Here is a 23514-nt window from a genome sequence, read left to right as displayed (position 1 = left end):
TACTCGGCAAACCATCCCCGAGCACTGGCTCTGAATGCCGGCATTGCCAAACTACTGGCCCTTGAGATGCTGTCATTCAGGCTGGTGGAGACTGACACCTTCCGGAACTTGATGTCATTGGCAGTTCCACAATACAATGTGCCCAGTCACTTTTATTTCAGCAGGCAAGCCGTCCCTGCCCTGCAAAAGCATGTGGAGGGAAAAATTAAAAATGCGCTACTAAACGCTGTCAGTAGCAAGGTCCACCTGACCACCGATGCGTGGACCAGTAGCCATGGACAGGGACGATACCTTTCCCTCACTGCCCATTGGGTCAATGTTGTAGAGCCGGGTACAGATCTGGAGAGTGGCTCTGTACGTATTCTGCCAACTCCAAGGATTGCAGGAATGCAGTCTGTACATATTGAGTCCTCCTCCTACTCTAGTTCCTCGGAATCAGCACTGCATGAGCCTGTTAGGCCAGATATGAGTACAGGTGTGGCCAAACGTCAACAGGCCGTCCTTAAATTAATTTCTTTGGAGAATCGGAGCCACACAGCACAGGAGCTCTGGAATGCCATCAAGCAGGAGAGCGATGTGTGGTTTGTGCCAGCGAATCTCCAGCCAGGTTTGGTAGTGAGTGACAATGGCCGAAATCTAGTGGCAGCTCTTGGCCTAGGCAACCTCACTCACATACCATGTCTGGCACACGTGCTCAATTTGGTCGTGCAGAGCTTTTTGAGGGACTATCCGGATCTTGATGCACTGCTGCACAAGGTTCGCCTAGAGTGTGCTCACTTGCGGCGTTCCACCATGGCAAGATCGCGCATTGCATCTCTGCAACGCCGATTCCGCCTGCCAGAACATCACATCATATGTGACCTCCCCACCAGGTGGAATTCAACGTTACATTTGTTGGAGCGGTTGTGTGAGCAGCAGGCAGCAGTAATGGAGTACCAGCTGCATCAGGCGCAAACAAGTCGCACTGTGCGCCGGACACACTTCACCACCACTGAGTGGGCCACTATGAGGGACATCTGCCAAGTTTTGCGTGCCTTCGATGACTCCACGCGGATGGCCAGTGCAGATGATGCACTAGTCAGCATGACTGTCCCCCTTATCTGTCTGCTTCAAAAAACCTTACAAGCACTAAGTGAGGAGGTTTTTGAAGAGGTCGAGGATGAGGAGTCAGAAATGCCATTTGCTTCTGGCAAGTCTGCGCAACGTGCTTCCACACAAAAGCCCAGGCACGGGACACTTAGTGAGGAGGATGACGAGGAGTCAATGGAGGAGGAGGAACACATCTCTCCAGAGGAGGGAGGTACACAAGGCTCTAGTAGTCAGTGTGTACAGCGAGGGTGGGGTGATGCTGAGCAGGCTGAGATGCTGCCTCAAGCTGGGGACAGCGTTTCCGGTCCAGTTGGCAGTCTGCAGCACATGGTTCATTTCATGCTGCAGTGCTTGTTAAATGACCGCCGCATCGCCAACATTCTCCACACGGCTGATTATTGGGTGTACACCCTCTTAGATCCTCGCTACCGGGACAACTTACAAAGCCTCATACCACAGTTGAACCGGGAGCGTAAAATGCGGGAGTACCAAGAAACATTTGTGCAGGCCATCATGTTCTCCATTCCCCCCGCAAGTGTTGCTGGTAGTGCTTTTCAAAGCAGCCATGTGGGTAGAGGCAGTGGAGGAAGCTATGCACAAAGAGGTAGCAGAGGCAGTGCCGCAGGACAAGGCAAGGCCAGTATGGCCCAAATGTGGAAAAGTTTTGTGGGACCGCCACAAACGGCTACACCATCACAGACGGCTCCAGTCAGCAGGAGGCAACGTTTCCGTCAGATGGTGACAGACTACTTGTCTTGCCCTGTTAGTGTACTCACAGACGGCTCTTCCCCGTTCAAGTATTGGGTCTCTAAGCTGGATACATGGCCAGAGCTTAGCCAGTATGCATTGGAGGTGCTGGCTTGCCCTGCTGCCAGTGTATTATCGGAACGTGTCTTTAGTGCTGCAGGTGGTGTGGTAACAGACCGTCGCACGCGACTATCCGCCGATAATGTTGACCGGCTTACTTTTGTGAAAATGAACAAGGCCTGGATCTCACCTGAATTTGCCAGTCCTCTTCCAGAATAAATAATTGGCTGGCAACAGGATCCAGGTCTCCTGTTGTGTTCATGTTTATATGACCTGAACTTTATTTCCTGGGCTACAGCAACGCCCTTTGTTGCTCAGAAGTGCTGTCCACACAGACAAAACACTCGCTCATGTGTAGGTGGGGTTTGGTAACGTCAGCTGATCCCCTGCTGTGTGTATGGCAAAGTGTCCTGCTCCCTCCAAACTCAAAGTACCTCAGATTTACACCTGGCTCCAAGTAGGCCTCGGCCTACTACCTGATTTTCCCTGGGCTCCGACACCGCCAGTTGGTGCTCAGAAGTGCTGTACGCACAGACAAAACACTCGCTCATGTGTAAGTGGGGTTCGGTAACGTCAGCTGATTCCCTGCTGTGTGTACGGCAAACTCTCCTGCTGCCTACAACTTCTGACTACCTCTGATTTAATATGTTCTCTGATTTGCCCTCTGTCTCCACTCTGTTTTGAGTATTTCCTCCGGCCTACAACACCGCCTGTTTCTGCTCTCAAGTGCCGTCTGCACAATCACCACTTGTTCCTGTGTTACCTGGGTCCTGTAACATCTGCTCATCTCTAGAGGTGAGTCCAGTAATGTCTCCTGCTTTGTCTACATTCCCACTACTTGTAGTGGAAAAGTGGACAGAGCAGGAGACATTGCCTGACTCACCTCTAGGGAGAAGCTGCTGTTACAGAACCCCAGTAACACAGGAACAAGTGTTGGTTGTGCAGACGGCATTTCAGAGCAGCAACTGGCGTGGTTGGAAGCCAGAGGAAATACTCGAAACAGAGTGAAGCCAGAGGCCTAATTGGAGTACGTTGACAGTTAGTAGTAGTGTAGAAACAATCGAAAACTGCCACCAAGTAGGCCTCAGCCTACTACCTGATTTTCCCTGGGCTCCGACACCGCCAGTTGGTGCTCAGAAGTGCTGTACGCACAGACAAAACACTTGTTCATGTGTAAGTGGGGTTCGGTAACGTCTGCAGATCCCCTGCTGTGTTTATGGCAAAGTGTCCTGCTCCCTCCAAACTCAAAGTACCTCAGATTTACACCTGGCTCCAAGTAGGCCTCGGCCTACTACCTGATTTTCCCTGGGCTCCGATACCGCCAGTTGGTGCTCAGAAGTGCTGTACGCACAGACAAAACACTCGCTCATGTGTAAGTGGGGTTCGGTAACGTCAGCTGATCCCCTGCTGTGTGTACGGCAAACTCTCCTGCTGCCTACAACTTCTGACTACCTCTGATTTAATATGTTCTCTGATTTGCCCTCTGTCTCCACTCTGTTTTGAGTATTTCCTCCGGCCTACAACACCGCCTGTTTCTGCTCTCAAGTGCCATCTGCACAATCAACACTTGTTCCTGTGTTACCTGGGTCCTTTATCATCTGCTCATCTCCAGAGGTGAGTCCAGCAATGTCTCCTGCTTTGTCTACATTCCCACTACTTGTAGTGGAAAAGTGGACAGAGCAGGAGACATTGCCTGACTCACCTCTAGGGAGAAGCTGCTGTTACAGAACCTGTTATGATGAGTCACCGAAGGAGGAAAAAACAAAATATCAGCTAAGTCCAGAAAAGCCAGAGAGGTTGGCAGCTATCGGATTGCAGACCCCTGAACCCATCCACAACAACTAGCAGTAGCCGTGGGGGGTTCCTACGGTGCTCTAGACCCCACGATCACAGCCGGAGAGCTATATAGCCTAAAGACAGAAAGGGGAAAAACTAAACTGCCCCAGAGCAGACCCCAAAGCAATAGGCAGCCCCCAACATATAATGACGGTGAAGCAAGATGAAAACACTAACACAGATAGAAAGATAGGTTGAGCAAATGATGGGGCCCAAGCTAACTACATAGGACAGGATAGGAAAGCTGCTGTCTGCCATCCGCAAAAACCCTATCAAAATGAGCCAACCGACTGATAGGAAAAACAGGCCCTGAAGTCGCTAGGCTTCAAAAGACTATATCAGCACTCAGGTATATTCTGAAGACAGAGCAAAATATCAACAGATCAGAGACAAAAATGGAGTTCAGCTCACCCCCGGCCGGGGATGGCAGAACTCCCCAAAAAACAAGGCAAAACAAAAAACAAAACTGAAGAGTACAAAGAAGAGCAGAAAACTTAGCTTTGAGATGCAGGAATCAGACTGGTCTCCAAGAATCCAGCAGGAAACTCACCAGCCAGGAAGAAGGGCGTCAGCAGCCTTATATCCAGTCCTCAATTCCAGCCACCCAGTCATCATCTAGCTGCCCATGTGTTTGGTAATCAGCCTCAATACCTTCCTTCACCAGAGGAGGGAGTTCATCAGACCTCAATGTTGAAGGGAAAAATGAACTCACAACAGAACCCCAGTAACACAGGAACAAGTGTTGGTTGTGCAGACGGCATTTCAGAGCAGCAACTGGCGTGGTTGGAAGCCAGAGGAAATACTCGAAACAGAGTGAAGCCAGAGGCCTAATTGGAGTACGTTGACAGTTAGTAGTAGTGTAGAAACAATCGAAAACTGCCACCAAGTAGGCCTCAGCCTACTACCTGATTTTCCCTGGGCTCCGACACCGCCAGTTGGTGCTCAGAAGTGCTGTCCACACAGAAAAAAAACACTCGTTCATGTGAAAGTGGGGTTCGGTAACGTCAGCTGATCCCCTGCTGTGTGGAGGGCAAACTGCTGCTGCCTCCAAATTGTAACTACTTCAGATTTAAACATTCTCTGATTTGGCCTCTGTCTCCATTCTGTCTCTAGTATTTCCCCTGATCTCCAACACCGACAGTTCCTGCTCACAGTTGCCGTCCACGCATTCCACACTTGTTCCTGTGTTCCTGGTGTTCTGTTACGTGAGCTGATCCCCCAATGTGTGTCCGGCACTGTCTCCTGCGCTGTCCACCTTCCCACTGCAAGTGGTGGGAATGTGGACAGAGCATGAGACATTGGCAGACACACATCAGGGGATCTGCTGACATTACAGAACCCCAGTAACACAGGAACACGTGTGGATTGGGCAGACGGCTACTGTACGCATAAACTGGCGGTGTTGGTGGTCACGTGAAATCCTGGAAACAGAGTGGAGACAGATGCCTAATTGGAGCACGTTGACAGTCTGTTGTAGCCTACAAACAAGCTAAAACTGCCACCAAGTAGGTCTCGGCCTATACCATGATTGTCCCTGGGCTCCAACAACGCCAGTTGGTGCTCGGAAGTGCTGTCCACACAGAAAAAAACACTTGTTCATGTGAAAGTGGGGTTCGGTAACGTCTGCTGATCCCCTGCTGTGTGGAGGACAAACTCTCCTGCTGCCTCCAAATTCAAACAACGTCTTATCTTAAACTGCCTCCAAGTAGGCCTCAGCCTACAAAATGACTATCCCTGGGCTCCAACATCGTCAGCTGTTGCTCGGAAGTGCTGTCCACACAGAAAAAAACACTCGTTCATGTGAAAGTGGGGGTCAGTAACGTCAGCTGATCCCCTGCTGTGTGGAGGGCAAACTGCTGCTGCCTCCAAATTGTAACTACTTCAGATTTAAACATTCTCTGATTTGGCCTCTGTCTCCACTCTGTCTCTAGTATTTCCCCTGACCTCCAACACTGCCAGTTCCTGCTCACAGTTGCCGTCTACGCATTCCACACTTGTTCCTGTGTTCCTGGTGTTCTGTTATGTGAGCAGATCCCCCAATGTGTGTCCAGCACTGTCTCCTGCGCTGTCCACCTTCCCACTACAAGTGGTGGGAATGTGGACAGAGCAGGAGACAGTGGCAGACACACATCAGGTGATCTGCTGACATTACAGAACCCCAGCAACACAGGAACACGTGTGGATTGGGCAGACGGCTACTGTACGTATAAACTGGCGGTGTTGGTGGTCACGTGAAATCCTGGAAACAGAGTGGAGACAGATGCCTAATTGGAGCACGTTGACAGTCTGTTGTAGCCTACAAACAATCTAAAACTACCACCAAGTAGGCCTCGGCCTACACCATGATTGTCCCTGGGCTCCAACAATGCCAGTTGGTGCTCGGAAGTGCTGTCCACACAGAAAAAAACACTTGTTCATGTGAAAGTGGGGTTCAGTAACATCAGCTGATCCCCTGCTGTATGGAGGGCAAAGTGTCCTGCTCCCTCCAAAGTCAAAATACCTCCGATTTACACCTGGCTCCTAGTAGGCCTCGGCCTGCACCATGATTGTCCCTGGGCTCCAACATCGCCAGTTGGTGCTCGGAAGTGCTGTCCACACAGAAAAAAAACACTCGTTCATGTGAAAGTGGGGTTCGGTAACGTCAGCTGATCCCCTGCTGTGTGGAGGGCAAACTGCTGCTGCCTCCAAATTGTAACTACTTCAGATTTAAACATTCTCTGATTTGGCCTCTGTCTCCACTCTGTCTCTAGTATTTCCCCTGACCTCCAACACTGCCAGTTCCTGCTCACAGTTGCCGTCCACGCATTCCACACTTGTTCCTGTGTTCCTGGTGTTCTGTAACGTGAGCTGATCCCCCAATGTGTGTCCGGCACTGTCTCCTGCGCTGTCCACCTTCCCACTCCAAGTGGTGGGAATGTGGACAGAGCATGAGACATTGGCAGACACGCATCAGGGGATCTGCTGACATTACGGGAACCCCAGTAACACAGGAACACGTGTGGATTGGGCAGACGGCTACTGTACGCATAAACTGGCGGTGTTGGTGGTCACGTGAAATCCTGGAAACAGAGTGGAGACAGATGCCTAATTGGAGCACGTTGACAGTCTTTTGTAGCCTACAAACAATCTAAAACTACCACCAAGTAGGCCTCGGCCTACACCATGATTGTCCCTGGGCTCCAACAACGCCAGTTGGTTCTCGGCAGTGTCTTTGGCACGGGTACTCCCTGTTGCCCAGCCTGGTTCCAGCACGCCAGCTGTTTCCGGGTAGTGTCAAGGTCACTATGCCACCAATCCGTTGTCCTGTCGTCTTGCGGCCGGGTTAGCCGACTCTACGGTGCCTGCAGTTTAGGTGACTCCTATGTGGGCTGCGGGAACTGGCACTGAAGGCTGGATCCATAGTGCCAATCGGACATGGACCCCCTGTAGGACTGTGGGTTTCGGTAACTGCGGCCGGCTTGCGGCCTGGCTACTTTGCTTTGGATGGGTACCTTCTGCTACCCACCCGGGTTTCAGCACTGTCAGCTGGTTCTCGCCAGAGCCTTTGGCCTAGGTGCCTCCATCTCGGTATCCGAAGGTCCAGCACCGTCAGCTGGTCCTTGGTAGTGCTTTCTAGCACAGGTACCTCCTGCCTAGTAACCGTGGTCCAGCACCGTCAGCTGTTCCTCGGTAGTGCCATTGGCTCTTGTAGCTTTTTGCTACCCATCTGGGTTCCAGCACCGTCAGCTGGTTCTTGGCAGTGTCTTTGGCACGGGTACTCCCTGTTGCCCAGCCTGGTTCCAGCACGCCAGCTGTTTCCGGGTAGTGTCAAGGTCACTATGCCAACAATCCGCTGTCCTGTCGTCTTGCGGCCGGGTTAGCCGACTCTACGGTGCCTGCAGTTTAGGTGACTCCTATGTGGGCTGCGGGAACTGGCACTGAAGGCTGGATCCATAGTGCCAATCGGACATGGACCCCCTGTAGGACTGTGGGTTTCGGTAACTGCAGCCGGCTTGCGGCCTGGCTACTTTGCTTTGGATGGGTACCTTCTGCTACCCACCCGGGTTCCAGCACTGTTAGCTGGTTCTCGCCAGAGCCTTTGGCCTAGGTGCCTCCATCTCGGTATCCGAGGTCCAGCACCGTCAGCTGGTCCTTGGTAGTGCTTTTTAGCACAGGTACCTTGTGCTTAGTAACCGTGATCCAGCACCGTCAGTTGGTCCTCGGTAGTGCCATTGGCTCTTGTTCCTTCTGCTACCCATCCGGGTTCCAGCACTGTCAGCTGGTTCTCGCCAGAGCCTTTGGCCTAGGTGCTTCCATCTCGGTATCCGAGGTCCAGCACCGTCAGCTGGTCCTTGGTAGTGCTTTTTAGCACAGGTACCTTCTGCTTAGAACCGTGGTCCAGCATCGTCAGTTGGTCCTCGGTAGTGCCATTGGCTCTTGTTCCTTCTGCTACCCATCCGGGTGCCAGCACTGTCAACTGGTTCTCGCCAGAGCCTTTGGCCTAGGTGCCTCCATCTCGGTATCCGAGGTCCAGCACCGTCAGCAGGTCCTTGGTAGTGCTTTTTAGCACAGGTACCTTCTGCTTAGTAACCGTGATCCAGCACCGTCAGTTGGTCCTCGGTAGTGCCATTGGCTCTTGTACCTTCTGCTACCCATCCGGGTGCCAGCACTGTCAGCTGGTTCTCACCAGAGCCTTTGGCCTAGGTGCCTCCATCTCGGTATCCGAGGTCCAGCACCGTCAGCTGGTCCTTGGTAGTGCTTTTTAGCACAGGTACCTTCTGCTTAGTAACTGTGATCCAGCACCGTCAGTTGGTCCTCGGTAGTGCCATTGGCTCTTGTTCCTTCTGCTACCCATCCAGGTTCCAGCACTGTCAGCTGGTTCTCGCCTGAGCCTTTGGCCTAGGTGCCTCCATCTCGGTATCCGAGGTCCAGCAACGTCAGCTGGTCCTTGGTAGTGGTTTCTAGCACAGGTACCTCCTGCATAGTAACCGGGGTCCAGCACCGTCAGCTGTTCCTCAGTAGTGCCATTGGCTATTGTTCCTTCTGCTGCCACTAGGGGTTCCAGTACTGTCAGCTGGTTCTTGCCAGTTTCTCAGCCTTCTTGTACCTTCTGCTACATTTCCAAGATCAAGCTTTTTGAAATTGTCTTTGGTAATCCTTATTGATCTCCATGACGACGACCAAAGAAGACCAGAAATATGACCCTAAATAATATGACCAAGAGGACAAAGAACATGAAGACAACCACCAAGATACAGAACAAAAGACAGAAGAACAAGAAGCAGAAGAAGCAAAAGCAGAAGAACAGAAAGCAGAAGAACATTAAGCATAAGACTAAAAATCATCATAGAAGAAATCAAAATTATAAGCAGAAGACGACTAAGCAGTAAATGGGGGTGAGTGCGTTCCTCCTCGTGGTGCCCCTGGAAAATGCCTGCTGCTGCAGGCCAAACTGAACGCGGACAAATCCTGTTGTAAATCTTTTGTGACAGGCAGAACGTAAGGTGTAATCTTATAACTTTTATAGAAAAGTACTACAGGAATGCCTGTCACCATAAGAAAATGAAGAAAAAGAAGAATAGGAAGAAGATGAAGAAATAGCATATGAAAATTAATAATAGCTGAATAAGAAGAATATGAAGAATGGAAAAAAAAAATTAATGGGAAGAAGATGAAGAAGAAGAAGATGAATAGGGTGAAGAAAAAGTTGATGAAAAAAATGCTACTGCTGTGGATCATGAAGGAGAAAGTGTGGGAGAAGTACAAAAGAAGGTGAAGAGCATGGAAGTTGTGAAACATACATATCTGACAAAATATAAAAAAGTTAACATAGTCAATACCTTTTTAACTCCGAACGTCTTGAAAAAAAAAATTGGAATTAATGCTATGCCATGTGATTTGAATAAACCATTATGACTTAAATGTCTGCTCCACCTCCCACAATACATTCTACATGATTCTTATTTGTTTTCAATTATGTAGAATTAGCCAACAAGGAAATAAAGGGCTTTTTTAAATTCCGTTACCGGAAGTCCCATTGCCTTGAATGGGACTTCCGGTATAGGAATCGGCGATACCCGATATTTTTTTCGTATCGGGCGATACCATCCGATACGATATTTTTGGGTATCGAACGGTATCGCTCAACACTAATCGTCACACAATAAGAGAAAAAAGAATAGATCTGCCTTTGGCCAAACATTTTTGCATCCCCGGTCATAGCATGATGGACATTAAATTACTTGTATTAAAAGGTAATATCTTCAAGTCTCAGAGAGACAGGAGGGTTTGGGAGTATAAATTTATGATAACCTTTGACACACTCAGTGCAGGAATGAATGTGTCACATGGATTTATGTCTTTTTACATCAATTAAGGAATTTGCTCTTCGGACCTTCTGAGGGCATCACAAAACACAGAACTAGACCCCAATTACTGGACAATAAAACATTCAGACTCCTTATCTATGAACTGTTCCAATATTTATGTTTATCCCTCTCCCATAATGACAATTCTGCTTCACATCACTTGTCTTATCTATTGCGTTTTTTCTGTGGTGTTTTGTGCATAAATATGTGAATTTTCAGATTTTGTATTAGTCTTTGCCTGATGAAGAGACCTGAGGAGACTCGAAAGCTTGCAATGTGTTACCATCTTTTCAGTTAGCCATTAAAAGGTATCAACCACAGAGGACTCTCAATTCTAAATATTTTTCTAACAGTGAATTGGAACCACAAATGTTTATTTACTGCAAAAGTGAAATATTTCTCAGCAGTGTCGTATTCCTTCCAGATAACAAATCATTTTCCTTTGTGGGTGGAGGACAGACACGATTTTTTAGTACTCAACATAAGTAATTATGCCCTGACATCTTATGCCTAGAACATGTTGATGACTGCCTGTCGACACCCAGTGACCTAAAATCCACAGTTACTAATGTATTCATCACTTGCTATAAATGCAAAGCAAGAAACTTCCATAATTTTGCCATAAAGTTGCATTGTAAAATATATACAACCACGCCTGATACATCACCGTGACCCGAACATAGCTGGAGTCAGTTGTAACGTTGGGAGCCAACAGCAGCATGCCATAGAGCTGGTTCTACATTGCAACTGGGAAAGGTGCTAGCCTTGCTATACACATCACTTGAGGTTTTGCCACACCTAGTAGTCACATCGGTGTGTTACTTTAGTGTCCCCTCCCTTGTAGTAACAATAATTCTGCCTTCCTCCCCTCTATTAGTAAAAACTGTGTAGTGCGTTATTCCCTTCCCCCCTAATTTCTGTATCATCAGAGCTGATTAGGCTGGACGACCCCTTTTTATAATAGACAAAGCAGTGTGACCTTGTTTCTCGGTGATACAAAGCTCTCTTTTCCACATTCTGCACTGCTTAGGTGCACACTATAGCCTATAGACACGCTGAACACCTCACTACTCAAAGGGGTATAACTTATTGGGAAGTGGGTGTCCTACAATCATGGGGTGAAGATTTAAGTATGAGAAGTTTCTACAAAATTTGGATACAAAAACTAGGTTTAAATCCAACCAAGAGGTAGTGTAAAGTTAGACAAAACTGATCAAAGATTTACTAAATGAATACAACATGAGCCACCGGGAGTATCTTCTAACTGCCTAGCTGACATTTACACTGCTTAAATCTGCCCTGTGTGGTATGCCTTGTCCTATACAAGGTCACTTTGAGAGTCATTTCACTTGCTTAACGTTCATAAGCATAAATCTGTACAGTGCCCTACTTGATGAAGAGGGGGGCTTTGCGGGTGAATTCCAGATAAATAGACCTAAAAGGAGGAGATCAGGAAAGGAAATTTAGGAAATAGACTGGATATCCAAATGTGGTTTAACAGGAGAGATTAGTGTCTCTAATTGTAGTAGACTGCTGCTAGTAAAATTATATGGGGGTCTTGGGCATGAGGTGCAGGTAAATTGATATATAAATCAGCATTTAATTATAATTAATTGAATAATTATGTGATAAAGTGGGGAATTATCAAACTCAATTTCTATTCATGGTAAGTAAATTTAGCTGGAGGGAAATTGGTTTAAAGAAATAGCAAAATACACTCAGAATGAAGAAGAGAGTAGGGGTAAATTAGACCTTCTTTTAGGACCCTGAGACAGCGGACACTGAGCATTGCAGCTGTCTGATATGACCTAGCATATCAGAGTAGAGAGAAATAGGGTCCCCCAAACCCCCCGGTACCTGTGATGTCGCCCGGTCCCTCCGGCTGTGTCCCTCGGCCCTCGCCATCTTCTTCCAGGAAAAAAATGGTAGGCGCATGCGCAGTGCACCTCGAGATCTGTGGGCCAGCACCCGGCAAGAATAGATTTCTCCTATTGGTTCATTTTGATCACTGTGATAGACCCTATCACAGTGATCAAAATAAAAAATAGTAAGTCAAACTCCCCTTTATCACCCCCTTAAGCCCTCGTTACACACTGCAATATCGCTAGCAATATCGCTGTAAAGTCACCAATTTTGTGACGTAGCAACGATATTGCTAGCGATATCGCTACATGTGATACTTACCTCCGACCTGCTCCCCCGCTGATTATCGCTGGTCACGCGAGAAGGTCCTGGATCATTTCTCGTCGGGCACTTCCTGCTGGGTTTCCTGTGGCGCCGACAAGCGGCGCGTGGACGCGGGTGGGAGGACGTCAGGATCGCCGCGTCTGACAGGTAAGTAGCGACCCCCGACCCCAGCGATGTCGCTGGTGAGATCTGCCTGTGTGGCAGCTCACTAGCGACCACTTAGCGATGCACCAGCGATCCATATCATTGTCGGGATCGCTGGTGCATCGCTAAGTGTAACGGTACCCTTAGTTAGGTAAAAAATAATAAAATAAAAATATGCATTTTTTGCTCCATTTTTTACATTAGGGTTAGATTTAGGGCTAGTGTTAGTGTTATGGTTGGGGTTATAGTTGGAATTATAGCTAGGGTTAGGATTGGGGCTAAGGTTAGGGTTATAGTTAGGGTTACAGTTGGGATTATAGCTATGGTTAAGGTTGGGCTAGGGTTACGGTTGGGGTTGTGTTGGGGATAGGGTTGTGGTGTTGAGGTTGGGGTGGTGTGGTTAGGGTTATGGTTAGAGTTAGGATTAGGGTTAGGGGTGTGTTGGGGTTGGAGTTAGAATTGGGGGGTTTCCACTGTTTAGGTACATCAGGGGGTCTGATGCTTTAGTTCTCGTGAAGCACCTGAAGGGTTAATAAACTAGAATGGTGTCACTTTTGGGTATTTTCTGTCATATTGACCACCCAAGCTCACTTCAAATATGAGGTGGTCCCTAAAAAAAATGGTTTGGAAATTTGGTTGGAAAAATGAGGAATCGCTGGTCAACTTTTAACCTTTATAACGTCTTAACTAGAGTTGAGCGACTCTGGTCGGATCGGGTTTCGTGAAACCCGAATGAAACAAAATTTGAGTCGGATGAAACTGATCCGACTAGGGCAAAAAAAGTCGGAGTTTCGTCCAAAACCCGACCCCCAATGCAAGTCAATGGAGAATAAAAGTCGGCATTGAGTGGATGAATGTCGAAACCCGATCCGACCAAAGTCGCTCAACTCTAGTCTTAACAAAAAAAATTATGTTTCCAAAATTGTGCTGATGTAAAGTAGACATGTGGAAAATGTTATTTATTAACAATTATGTGCAATATGACTCTCTGATTTAAGGGCACCAAAATTAAAAGTTTGAAAATTGCAAAATGTTCAAAATTTTTGCCAAATTTCAGTTTTTTTTTTATTTAAATAAACACAAGTCATATTGAAGAAATTTTACCACTAATATGAAGCACAATATGTCACAAAAAACAATCTCAGAATCAGTGGGATCCGCTGAAGCGTTCCAGAGCTGTAAGTTCATCTCATAAAGTGACAGTGGTCAGAATTGTAAAACTGGCTAGGTCATTAAGTATCAAATTGGCTCTGTCACTAAGGGGTTAAAATAAACATATATACAGATATATAGCTATTGTTCTCTAGACAAAAATAAAGATCATTTCTGGCAAAGTTTATTAAAGTTATAAATCAAAATATTATCTGAAGATGATTTATCAAAAATTCGTAATGAAATTAGCTAAGTGCCTATTTTATTGGATTTGGAGACTATATTGTCAGCAGAGGCGAACATAGAAATCATGGGGCCCTATAGTAGAAGTTCTAATTGAGTCCACCGAAAATAATTTATATTCGGCATTCCTACACATCTCCCTCCAAATGTACAGTATGATGACCCCAACACAGTATGATACACCAACAGTGAATCCCCCACAGCCCTTCATGTAGTATAAAGGGCCTACATAGAGAATCATGGCCCCACACCTCTACACATTGTATAATGGCCCCCACTAGTCCTCCAAACAGTATAATAGCCCCCACACAGCCCTCCACACAGTATGATGGACCCCATGTAAACCTTCACACTGTATAATTGCTTGCATACAGTATAAAAGCCCCCCCACATAGCCCTCCAACTATAATCATGGGCCTCTCATAGCCTTCCATTTACCATAATAGAACCCACATAGCCCTGGATATAGTATCATAGACCCCACATTGCCTTCCATATAGTATAATGCACCCCATAGTCCTCCATATAGTATAATGCACCCCATAGTCCTCAATATAGTATAATACACCCCTATAGTCCTCCATATAGGATAATGCATGCCATAGTCCTCAATATAGTATAATACACCCCTATAGTCCTCCATATAGGATAATGCACGCCATAGTCCTCAATATAGTTTAATGCCCACCCATAGTCCTCCATGCAGTATAATGCACCCCTTAGTCCTGTGCATAGTATAATGCACCCCCATACTCTTCCATATAGTATAATGCATTCCCCATAGTCCTCCATATAGTTTAAGTCCTTCATGCAGTATTCTGGACACCACTATGTACTCACTGATTTAAAAAAGAATACATAAAAACAATACTCACCACTCTTTCTAGCTCCCCTGCTGCCTGCTGTGATGGTCCTTGCAGCATGTGGTCTGAAGCGTCGTCTTCACTAGTAAGCATAGCGGATGCGATGAAATGACATCATCGCACCCGCTTCACTGATAAATCAGATCTGAGAAGCCAAGGGATGTTGATTCAGTTGTGCAATGCCGGGGAGAAGTGGAGCGCCCTGCAGGGCCTTAGGTTACTCGATACCGGGCCGATCAGGTTCTTTAAAAGGGGGTTGTGTCACAGTGGTGGTGACCTGGTCCGTGGCCCTGGGCATCCAGTAAAGAAGGATGTTTAATGAAGGATGATAGATGATAATGGGGAAAGATGATGGGAAAATGGTAGGGAAAATGGAATCGTGACGCCACCCGTGGTATTCGGCAAGAGTAGCCGACGCTGCAATGCAGATCCTCTGGGATGGTGTTAGGGCAGCAGAGATGGTGGAGCTGTGTCCCAGGGCAGTTAAGGTGGTAACAGGTGAGTTGGTGACTGTGATGGTGCGTGCGGTATGGAGCAGGTGAGACGCAAATGACATGAAGGACACAGTGGGGTGCAGTTTCACAGTTTTTACTCACAATTCTTGTGCACACGGTGACCCGCTTGGCACTGTGTCATCTGGGGAGGGATCCAGCAAACTCCCAGGTAGATTGGGATGCACTTCTCCAGGACTCCCTTTTATGTGACTTTTCTTCTGGCCGTCTCACTGCGCCAATCTGTAGCTTTTACCTTGCGCCTTCGCAAACAGTGTCCCCAAGCCAGTAGCAAGGGATCTCGCTGGGGGATGTGGGTCAGGCCCCGGGATCCTCTATAGCCACCTTTTCAAGGAATGAATGTGGTTGCGGCTGAGGTAGTTACAGTAACCTCAGCCTCTAGCTTGCTAGCTGAGCCTGATTCTTCTCCACTAGACTTAGGGGCCGGCTCCCCCACTGCCACCTGGTCCTTCCTCTTCTGGATACGGGTCCCACTGGTGGCCTCCACACTACCCGGGCCCCTAGGACCCCTTCTGTCCTTCCAGAAGCTTCCTTCAGCTCTCCTCTCTCAGACTCTATCAGCCCTCACTCCTTCTCCCTCCCCTGTGTCTGACTGACTCCTCCGCTGTCCCGTCACCAACTGACTCTTTCTAAAATAATCTACCTTTTACCTCAGCCTTAATTCCGCCCATCAACTGTCACTGATTGCATACCCTCTCTCACACCACCTCCTAAGCTCCTCCCCATCTACCTACCTTTCCCCACTGACTCCCCAACACCCATTCCTAGCCGGACTGGGATGAGGCCATCCTCCCGAAGGGTAAACCCAGATGCCCTGGCTGAACTAGTGTGTGTTGGGTGCAAGTGTTGGAGTCCTTGGTGGTGCTCCCTCCTTACCTGAGGGTGGGATATCACACCTCTGGATGAGGTGCAGTACCCCTGTGGCGACTGGACCCTCAGGGGTGCCACAGAAGAGGTAGTGCTGACACTGGCACCGGACCCCCTGATTCACGGGCCCAAAGTTTGGAATTTGGGGCCTGTAACTTCAGGTACAAAATAACGTTAAATCTTTGGAAAAAGGAAGCATCCATCATGGAAATATGTGGCTGGTTTACCTCTGGATGAAGACATGGTGGATCACTGTTACTCAGTTTCTCAGTTTAAGGAAGACAGAAGGTCGTCACCAAGTATTAAGACACAAGTAAAAAATTGCATTAAAACATCTGAGTATAAAAATGAATCATTTATAGGCGGTGTAAAAAAAATTACATGTTACGAGGAAACACCTCAGATTAAAAAGACTATCAAGGACATAACAAGAGAGGGATGTTTATTAGAATAGATTTTGTTGTCTGAAAGAGCATCTGACACATGGATAATAGGATTCACATATGCTGTTATACCATATATGTGCTCTGCTCAGTAATGAGATGCTTTTGAAAAGGATATTATTGCTATCACTATTTATTGTGCATAGCAGAAGCATTGGTGTTACTGGGAATGTGATTTATAGAGATCATTTGTACAGAGTTCTTTGCAATCCTGTTTTTCTAACAATCTTACTTATGATTATTTTTCATTGGTTTCTAATTATTTCTTAAATAATAATAATTTATACAATGTGATTTTCTGAATTTTATTTTTGATTTTCTATCTCTCAATGTTAAAATTAACCTACCTTAAAATTACAGACTGTTCATGTCTTTGTCAATGGTCAAACTTACAAAATCAGCAAGGGATCAAATAGTTATTTCCTTCACTGGATAAATACACTACATGCAGAAAAGCTTTGGGATGTCCACACACTACACCAATATGAGCTTTTATGACATTTAATTCTAAATTTAAAGATAATTTTTAGTGATGAGCGAACATGTTCAGATAATATATTTGAGTCCCGGTGGTAGACAGCCGCAACACATGCCGGGATTGCCTGTTTGTTTGTCAATCCCCGCATGTGTTGAGGCTGTCCACCACTGCAAAACATGCAACTGCAGGTTCTTGAATATATTATCCAGGCACACCCAAGATACTTGGATAACAACCGAGCATGCTCGAATAACACGCTATCCATGTTTTTTGGCCTAAAATACAAAGTAAATGTGTCATTTTTAACTTTAGGTCTTTTAGAAATCATTTCATCTTCAACCTGCTTAACTGTTTACAATTACATGTAATTTTGCACAAGGGTGCCCAAACTTTTACATGTCACCGTATAAGTATGGAGTTTGCTCCATACCCCACACCCAAACCCTCTTTGCTGCTATAATAGTTTCCGCTCTTGTGGGAAGGCTTTCTACAACATTTTGGATTGTATTTGATGGAATTTTTTAGGTGTTTATTGAGAAGAGCATTTGTAAACTCAAACACTGATGTTGGATGACAGGGTTTGGTTCGTGATCTCCTACCCACTACAACCTTAGATGAATTTTGTGAAAAGTATAGTTTCCAAAGTAGGGTCACTTGTTTCGGTTTCTGCTGTTGTGATTCTTCAAAAGCCACATGTCGTACACAATCTATTCTAATCAAAATTGTACTTTCTACGTGAAATTGTGAACCTTCTCTTCTGTACCCAAACACTAGTTCCTGACAATATATGTGGCATAAGCAATGAGCATACTCAGGAGAATATGCATAGCAAATTGTGGGGTCCAATTTTTAATAAAATACAAAACTTGGGGTGTAATCAGCATAATTTTCATGGTCTGTTGTTATAAAATTCTGTAAAGTACCTACACCCCAGCTCTGCCTCCACCCCTCGAACCTTCCACAGTCACACGGCCCACCCTTAGGCTGGGTTCATACTGCGTTATGGCAGTCCATTAGACGGACTGCGTTACACCACGGCAGAACGCGGTGTAACGCAGTCCGTTAACGCTGCTATTAACCCGTATTATCGGGCGCATCGCTAACGCATGCCATAATCGGCATGCGCTAGCGATGTGCCGTCATTCTGTGATGGAGCCTCGGACGCGGGCTGCAGCATCTGAGGCTCCGTCACCGCTAGCACAGATGAATCATCTGCGCTAGCAGTATAGCATAAAGCGATCGCGTTTTGCTATAGCGTTAACGCAGCCCGTCAACACTATGCGTTGAACCGGCTGCCTTAACGCAGTATGAACCTGGCCTGAGAAAAACTCCACTTCTGCACCACATCCTCACCAATCACACATTAACAGCTCGCATCGAACACCACGTCACATACATAGCCATTAGCTTTTGCTTTGGCCAAAAGATTTTTTAAGCCTGCCAACATGACAAAGTAGACTCTTTTAGCAGGGCCCTAATCTACTCTAGCCTATTAGACACTTCTTAAAATACTCAATACTCTTTTTAGGTATATTTATATTTATTTTTATTTAAGGAAATGAGTCTCATATATTTTTTAAAATTACTAATAATACAACATACAAGGAACAAATACCTTCACATAATGGCTGTAGCACATATTGCCACCACATTGTGACCGAATATTGCCACATGCAAGGAACAAATACCGCCATACCATGACCAGACTACATATTACCACCATATATTGACCGAATAATACCATATACAAGGGACAAATGCTATCAAACCATGACCAGATCACATATTACCATCACATAGTGACTGAATACTAATAATTAATAAAAAACACAATACTAATATTGCCAATAGTGCCATTATATGTACTGGTATTACACTGACTCAACAGTGACATTATACACAGGTGCTCTGTATATAGTATACAGTGTATAGTGTCAGTGTACAGGTAATAGTGGCTCACCAGTGACCTTATACACAGGAGTTCTGTATATAGTGTCAGTGTAAAGGTAATACAGTAATTACCAGTGACTTTATACTCAGGAGCTCTGTATACAGTGTATAGTGTACAGGTAACACCCTTTCTTTATTTAGTACAGACCATCATCACTTCTTTCAGCAAGGACTGGAAAATAACAGTTATCTAGAGAACATTCTCCAATTTTTCCCCAACTTATACAGTACACCAGATTAAAAAAAAAAGCGACAGTGTCCTCCCCCCACTGAAAATAGTAACCTCAAAAATAAAAAACATCACAGCAGTAATAATATCCATTAGTTTGTCACCCACTAGAGTTATAATGTCCCACATCCTGCTCCCATATGTATTCCATTGTGGATCCCACGTGTCTCATTCCTGGCGCCTTGTGTCTCATTTCTGGCCCATTTTTTCTCGGTCCTAGTCCCTTGTGTCTCATTCCTGGCTCCTTGTGTCTCATTCCTTCATTCCTGGCCCCATGTCATTCCATCTCACCCCCATGTCTCTCCATCCTGCCCCCATGTCTTTATTATGAAGCTATGTTTCTCCATTCTGCCCTCAAGTCTCTCCATTCTGGCCCCAAGTCCCCATTCTGACCCCATGGTCTCTACATTCTGTCTCTATGTCTCTTCATTCTCTCCCCATGTCTCCATTCTGCCTCTTTGTTCCTCCATTCTGCTCCATTTCTCTTCATTCTGCCTCATGTCTCTGTTCTTTCCTCCTTGTCTCCATTTTGTCCCCCATGATTTTCCATTCTGTCCATTGTCTTCTCCATTCTTCCCCCATGAAACCACAAAAACACTAGTGCACGCCCTTATCATCTCACACCTCAACTACTGCAACCTACTACTCTCTGGCATCCACTCTAGCACTCTGGCACCACTCCAATCCATCCTACACGCTGCTACCCGACTAATCCACCTGTCTCCCCGTTATTCCCCATCCTCTCCTCTCTACCAAGCCTTTCATTGGCGTCCTATGGTCCAGAGGCTCCAGTTCAAAACCCTAGCTATGACATACAAAGCCATCCACAACCTGTCTCCTCCATACATCTGTGACATGATCTCCCGGTACTTACCCACACGCAACCTTTGATCCTCTCAAGATCATCTTCTTTAAGGCCCCGTCACACATAGCAATCTCGCTAGCGAGATCGCTGCTGAGTCACAAGTTTTGTGACACAACAGCGATCTCACCTGCGAGATTGCTGTGTGTGACAGCGATCAGCAACAGGCCCCCCTGCCGGTATCACTGATCGGTCTGGGAAACCTCTGGACTTTTCTTTGGTCGCTGGTCTCCCGCTGGCCAGCACGCATCGCTGCGTGTGACAGGCGGGAGACCAGCGATCTGCTGGTAACTAACGTACACATCGGGTATCCAAGGGATGGGAGTCCCTTAGATACCCAATGTGTACGTTAGTTACCAGCGTGCTGATGCAGGGAGCTGGTAACTAACATACACATCGGGTATCTAAGGGACGCACGTCCCTTGGATACCCGATATGTACGTTAGTTACCAGCTCCCTGCATCAGCGCGCTGGTAACTAACGAACACAGCGACGCCGCTTGCTCGGCGTCGCTGTGCTGATCGCTGGTGAAGCTGTCTGTTTGACAGCTCACCAGCGATCATGTAGTGACACACCAGCGATCCTGACACGTTGATATCGTTGTCGGGATCGCTGGTGAGTCGCTATGTGTGACAGGGCCCTTACTCCCCTCTTATCTCTTCTTCCCACAACCGCATACAAGACTTTTCCCGTGTTTCCCCCATACTCTGGAACTCTCTACCCCAACACATCAGATTCTTGCCTACCATGGAAACCTTCAAAAAGAACCTGAAGACCCACCTCTTCCGACAAGCCTACAACCTGCAGTGATCCTCAGTCTACTGAACCGCCGCACAACCAGCTCTACCCTCTCCTAGTGTATCCTCACCAATCCCCTGTAGACTGTGAGCCCTTGTGGGCAGGGTCCTCTCTCCTTCTGTACTTGTGTGTGTCTTGTATTGCTCATGTTTATTGTACTTGTCTATACTTAACCCTTTTCACATTTAAAGCATGTGGTGTAGTTACCACTATGTCAGCTAGGGGGCGCTGTGTGGGTGTCCCAGGACGGGTGTACAGGCACATTCAGTGTGGTAACAGGAGCAGGGTCCTAAATGACCATTATGGGTCTCAAGGTGGGTGGCCTTGGGATGCAGGCTCCAGGGTGTATTGATCAGCAGAGGTACTGCTGATCTTTCTGTTACACTGTGTCAGGGAAGCCTGTGTGTGTCTATACAACCTTTAGTGATGTCATAGCCATGTGATCCCCTTTGGGTGTGGTTACAGGGCTATGTAATTGAGGTGTTTGGCACATGTGAGAGACTGGGAGGGAGTCTGTCTGAGTGTGGACAGACTTCCATGTGTCCAGGTGGGACACTACAGAGAGTGTATATGGGGAGGACTACAGCTCCCAGCATGTGCTGAGACTCTCAGTCCGAGTCTGAAGCCACGGACATTTCTGTTCCTTTGCCTGAAGTGAAGGTTACATTTCAGTGTTATGCTGTCTATGGTTTATGGAGTAATAAACCTGGTGAAATTTTAAAGGAACGTGCCTCATGTTTGTCTCCCGCTGCACCTAAGCGAGTCACATCCCTACAATTGGTGACAGACTGCGGGCAGCAATTCCCAGAAGCACGTGTGGCAGTGCTGTCGATTCTGAGCCAGGAGAGCAGACTGTCTGACAACTGTGAGTAATACTGACCGAGGTCAGAGAAAGTGACTGTATTAAAATTTGTGGGATACCTCTGAGGAGAAAAGGCGTCCAGGAACCTGTGTGGCCGACACAGGTAACAGACAGGAGTCTGTGTTGCACTGACCAGGGTCAGTGAGAGACTGTGTTCTTGGAGGGTTCAGTGAGCAAGGTCCTGGAGGGTCAGTGTTGGGAAGAGCCCTGAAGCACGTGCTATGACCTTGGACCTGGTGAGGCGTGTGTTAGGCAGTCTCAGGTGGAGACGGATGTCCTGAAGAGCACTCGCTGAGCCCCTGGACCTGGTGAGACCGGTGTGTTGGGAAACCCTGGAAGGAGGGCTGCTCCCTGAATGGCACCCGGTGTGCGCCTGTGTGTTGGACGGTCTCAGGCGGAGACGGTATGTCCTGAACAGCACACGGACAGGACATGAGAGACTGTGAATGTGTTTTTGTTTTTTTTTTCTTTTCCTCTGCAAAACCTGACGGTGCTTGCTGTGGCTCAGTGGGGTCACGAAGGTCTCGCAGCACAAGGACCTGGTGTTTTCTTTAAGGGATCTGCCCTGGGAGCATTGGTAGCAGACGCTGTCTGTCTACACCATCCTGCTGCAGCTTTATTGCATGTGACTAAGCGGATACAGTAGTTGTGGCTTTACACAACTATTAAGGGTGAGTACACTGTATTATTGCTGCATAACCCATTATACCTGCACTGGTAAGGCCCTATGGGTGCACTTTTGTGGCTTTTTTATCTTTGAGGGTGACAAGCGGCTTCCAGTAACCCGGCGGGGTTACGAAGGTGACAAGCGGCTTCCGGTGGATCGGCGCGTCCACGAAGACGGAGCAGCAGGGACTGCAGTGACACCAGCCGCTGTGTGTGTGTGTGAACAGCAGCCGGAGGTGCCGGTGGTTTGTGACAGCAGGAGCTGTGGTGGTGCCAGCAAAGACTTGTGTGGTATCGTTAAAAGACAAACTGTACTGTGTGAACTGTGGCCTAAGAGGTTCTGCAGGACGGACATGGGGAAATCCCAAAAGGGGGCGGTGACTCAAAAGGGAGTGGTAACCAAAAAAGGGGTGGAGTCCCAAAAGGGGGCGGTGACCCAAATTAGAGTGGTAACCCAAAAAGGGGTGGAGTCACAAAAGGGGGAGGTGACCCAAATTGGAGTGGTAACCCAAAAGGGGGTGGAGTCCCAAAAGGGGGCAGTGACCCAAATTGGAGTGGCAACCCAAAGCGGGGTGGTGGTCCAGAAAGGGGCCAAGTTTGAAGAAGTGACAGCACTAGGTGACTCAGTAGGTACGTCTGGAGTACCGCAGTGTATGTGCAGGTCTTTTTCAGAATGTGGAATATCCTTTCCAGGTAGTAATGACGGGCCACAGATGTGTACAGTGATGCTGCACTGGGAAGGAGCCTTTGGTCGGCTGGACTCAGAGAGTCAGGTGACTCTGACAGGAACGCCTCTCGTTTTCTCTCTGACCGAGAAAAACGTCAGGGTTCGCTGTAAACACGGGGTCACGGTGAACTACGCAGTAGACACAGTAGTGTTTGAGGGGACCAAAGGTGGTGAGTGCCAAGGTAGAGGGATACCACGGGACTTAGTCTATGCCTGGGAGAGGGGCCGGTACTTTCTTTTGTTTGATGACATTTGGTCGGATGATGGAGATGCTTCGACTGTGGGGCCAGCGGACACTGAGACAGTGACGGCTCCTGACATGGACAGGTCAGAGGTAGAACTGACCAGAGGAAGAAGTACATCTGACCAACTGACGGACCTGACGTCTCGTGATAAGACAGATGGTGGGCTGGGAGATGAGACTACTGGACTAGACACATTGGTGCTGGACG

This window comes from Dendrobates tinctorius, unplaced genomic scaffold, assembly GCF_039654945.1.
Source record: "Dendrobates tinctorius isolate UK_male_01 unplaced genomic scaffold, ASM3965494v1 ptg000060l, whole genome shotgun sequence".
In the NCBI taxonomy this organism is placed as follows: Eukaryota; Metazoa; Chordata; class Amphibia; order Anura; family Dendrobatidae; genus Dendrobates; species Dendrobates tinctorius.
Note: the sequence above shows the minus strand (reverse complement) of the source record.